The 4372-nt window shown below is 40.6% G+C and overlaps 1 pseudogene; it reads left to right on the top strand.

The window, feature by feature from the left end:
* Positions 1-1168: 1168 nt before the first annotated feature.
* On the top strand, positions 1169-1725 carry LOC117012055 (small glutamine-rich tetratricopeptide repeat-containing protein alpha-like; annotated as a pseudogene).
* Positions 1726-4372: the final 2647 nt, after the last annotated feature.

Here is a 4372-nt window from a genome sequence, read left to right as displayed (position 1 = left end):
TTGGTTCTTTCCCCTTTTTGAGAAAATTATCTCAAACTATTCTAAAAATCTCAAAGAAAACAGATCCGGTAAATTATTGTAACTATTCACTACACACTATAGAGCAGCCCTAAGCCTCTCTTTCTCAGTATTGATAGAATGACAAAGTGGGTCATTGTGTTGGAAGAGCTTTCCCAGGGAGGAACTAAGGGGTTACAATTTCTGCTGTGTGGAGTACTCTGTTTGGATTCTACCTTCCTTCTAAATTGCTTCCTCTCCCCTTAGGCTGGTTTGGTTAAGGATGAGTTTGTGATTACCTCCTCTTGGGAGGTCCTTTGTCCTTGTAAGATTTAGCAAAACCAGGGAAAAGATGCCTGGGGAGGCCAGTTTACAGGAGCTCTTCTCTAAACCTTAGGGAGAAATATTCTTTTACTTGGGTCAAAATTCCTTGCCTCTTGTTGATAGGGAAGGATTCTCTAGGTACAAAATCAGGAAAAAGACCACTAAGCCTAATTCCAGTCTATACCTTAAAACTAGAGCAACAGTGGATTTCCCAGAGTATTAATCTCTGGTAATAAAAACAAATAATTAAACACATAAATTTACAATTCCATTTACATCATAGTTGTATTCCTGGAAAATCCGGTATATTTTAAAACATTCCCAAAATATCTTTTTTTCTGTACATGTAAAATAGAATGAGACTCTACATTCAGATAATATAAATCAATTGTATGAATGTTAAGCAAGATATTTCAAAGTTATATGAGACATGTTTTCTTGTGCCAAACTGTACTTGTATTGCAGAATGACTAGCATCCATGGCTGTCAGCCACTACATGCCGGTAGTGTCCCTTAGTCATTGTGAAAACTAAAATGCCCCACAAATGCCAAATGTCCCCTGGTGATACAAAACCCATTAAGAACGTATGCGATAGAGCAAAGAATGAGAATAGGAATAGTAGTAGTAATAGTAGTAGTAGTAGTAAAACATGTTTTTAGGATCTGTTACCTTAATTTTTTTAGCGATGAGTTTATCTCAACTACTTAAATGATGCATCCTTTTCAAACTGCACTTCAAAAGCACAAGGACGTACATTCTTGTACATTCCATGTTCTCAAATCGAGTCCTGGAGATCACTTTGGGGTGACAGTGGAGACAGCGACCTTGCACTCTGCAGACTCTTGAATGTTTGAAGCAGCTGCTGTGGGCAAGGAGATATGGCAGGACCTGAGAACCCCGAGGGAACCCCACCTTCCGAAGAGGATTGAGACGAGGCAGACACCTCAAAATCCATGGAAAGGAGCAGATGAAAATAGAACATGTTGAAGCCAAGGTGCACTTCTCAGCAAAAGCCGTGGAGCCTCTCTGAGCCCACGCCCTCTAGTCCCGTAAGGGAGCTGTGACTCACGGCCAACTCTGACCAGGCGAGGTGAGGACTGGGGGCAGCATCTGTGTAGACCGGTGCATCCGCACAGTTTACAGCAGGAGGGGCCTAGCGCTTTCGGGTTTTGAACAAGCACACCATGGCGGTGGTCGAGTCCAAGAAGGCCTTAGAGCTGGATCCCGATGAGACATACAAGTCATATCTCAAGATAGCCGCACTGAAGCTGAGAGAGTCACCGAGTCCCGCGGGAGGTGTGGGCACCTTTGACGTCACCTGCATGCCGAGCAACCCGAGCTTCATGAGCGTGGTATCAAACCTAATGAATAATCCCCAAGTTCAACAGCTTATGTCAGGATGATTTCGGGCCACCCACCCCCTTGGGGACGTTCAGCACTATCCTCTCACAGAAGGACTTGGCCAGTTTCATCCAGGTGAGCAGCAGCAGCAGAATCCCGACAGAAGAACTCGGAAGTCAGATCCAATGTTGGATCCCCCGGTGCCAGCAATGTAGATCACTGGGAATGACCGCCCACCTGGTGTCTCAACGCCACCATGTCCTTCTCCTCTGACTGGAAGTTTCCTGGCGTTTTGTCGTTTTCTCCCATTGGACTGCCCAAGAGAAAAAAAGAAGAAATTGGACGTGCACATCTAAAAATTTTTTTTAAAGTATCATTATATATCATTTAATATTATTAATATGGACTTACCTACCTGTTCAATTAATTTCAGGAATTTTTGTTAGTATTTCAGTCTTCTTTGCCTATCTCACTCTGAGCTTGGTGAACAGCGAATTCTTTTTAATTATTATGGTTTCATTCAACATCTACCAAGTACATGTCTTTGTCTAGCACAGTGATTTATTTCTTAATCTGGTTTAGCCGTTAAATCAGACAGGATTTATCTAATTATGTTATCTATGGGAGTGAAATTGAGCCTTTTTTTCCTCACTGAGTATATTCTAATTCTGTAACTCTAGCAATATTATTTTACAGTTTATTTCCACTAATTCCATGAAAATTACAAATTTCACGCATCTAAAATGGTTATACACAGGGAAAACACTCACCTACTGTATCTGGTCTTATTCCTTTACATTTTAAGTAGATTTGATTTCTTTGCAGATCTGGTTTAAATTTCTACTAACCATGAGACACCTGAATGGGTAGCATAAGAAACCGATTATGATGCTTTCTTTTATAGATATCACATTTTCTGGGAAATAAGCCAGAGTCTGATCTAATTTATCTCTAGCACTTTTAGTACGTTTACTCTGCAAATGATAATAAAATATATTCTTCCTAAATAAATTGATTTCTATTTGAATATATTTACTAACAATTCTATAGAACTATCTGTTAGCATTAGAACTGTAATTCCTTTCTTCAAGTCCTAAATTGTGACTTGAAATATTTATTTGAAAAGTTACTATTTTTATTGTGTTTAATGTTTTTCCTCTTTTTCCTCAATGTTAGAATGTGCTGTTAAATCAAGAGTCCCAGTGCAAGAATGGTTTCTAAATGTAGAGTTGGAGTAACTTTTTTCCTTTTCTGTAATTTAGGATTTGGCTCCTAGGTTGATTCATAAGTCTAAAAACAGGGCAGAATTTATTTTTGGATTTTCTAAGGTAGAAGTCACTTCAACAAATTTGAAAAGCACTATAAATGACTACCTTTGGCAATTTGGAGACCAGGAAGATTCTCACAGCTGTGGAAATGGAAACAGCTGGGGTTAAGTGGTGGTGATTCATCCTGAGTCACAGGCCCACACCCAGATGGAAAATGCAAACCCTGGGGACTTTAGGGGTTCCCTAGGGTCTGGGATCCCCTCTGTGACCTATCATTGTATCTGGACTGCCCTGGTTTCAAAGAGTATTTTTAGCTCCTCTTTATTATTCTTACAGTTCCTGATGTGCCGGGTGTCATGCGGGGTTTCTGGTCCTGCTCCCCACATAAGAACACAGGATATGGTGAGGCCAAAAAGGAACACCCACAGAGCCATAGATGGGGGAGTCATACCACTATAGTCTCACTGGTGGCTGGGTTGGAGACACAGGAAGCAGGAGCCACACAATCTGCAACCTGCCGTCTGCTTCTCTGCCAACCAACCAACCCCACTTGCTAGCTGTAATCCGCTCTTGCTAGCCCAGCCACTATCTTCTTGCTAGCCCCCATTTGCTGCTAGCATAGCCACAGCAGTTATATTAGTGGCCAATGGCTCACTGGTTACAGCTGACGGCCAACTAGCCACAGCTGATGGCCATCCAATCACAGTTGATGGCCATTTACTACCTGAGCCAGCACATGAGGCCGAGAGTCTGGAAACTGCACTCCTGGCTCTGTCCCCACAGTTTCCTATGCTTTTTGTCAGAATTTACAGGATTCTTTATTTGCATTTCCAATAAGTACTTTTGAATATGAGTAATTGCAGAATAAATTAAGATACATCCAACAGATACTTGAGATGACACAACCCCAGAGAAAACATCAACCTGCCTATACCTTCCTTTAGTCTGGAAGTCTGGAGGAATCCAGATATTTCTGGAGGCAACAGCACTTCAGGTCTAACACACTGGCAAACAGACTTAATGAGATACAGGATGTGAACCATTACTTTTCTGCCCACCTAACTAAATTTAATAAAAACATAGCTAACAATGACCAGTGTTTACTCTGGCAAGGACTCTGCTACTTTTGCATGCTTGATCTCTATTAACGTATTACAACTACTCTGTGAAGTAGCCATACATTGTTATTATCCTTATGGTCAGGCAACAGATAATGGGTGGAACCAAAAAGTGAACACAAGCTCTTTGATTCCAGAGCCCAAGCTCTTACTAATTATGATGGTTAAAGACCAATTGCACTTTTTTCCTGAATAAATAATTTAAATTTTAAGAAAGAAGTATAATCACTGTGGAAGAGTCTTATATATAACAAGCATATATTAAGCAAAAACTATACTCAAGTACTGTTCTCCTTACTAAAGAAGTCAATAGTGAATAAAAC

Source organism: Rhinolophus ferrumequinum, chromosome 20 (genome assembly GCF_004115265.2).
Source record: "Rhinolophus ferrumequinum isolate MPI-CBG mRhiFer1 chromosome 20, mRhiFer1_v1.p, whole genome shotgun sequence".
NCBI lineage: Eukaryota > Metazoa > Chordata > Mammalia > Chiroptera > Rhinolophidae > Rhinolophus > Rhinolophus ferrumequinum.
The sequence above is the reverse complement of the archived record's forward strand: the minus strand, read 5'-3'. Positions and strand labels throughout refer to the sequence as shown.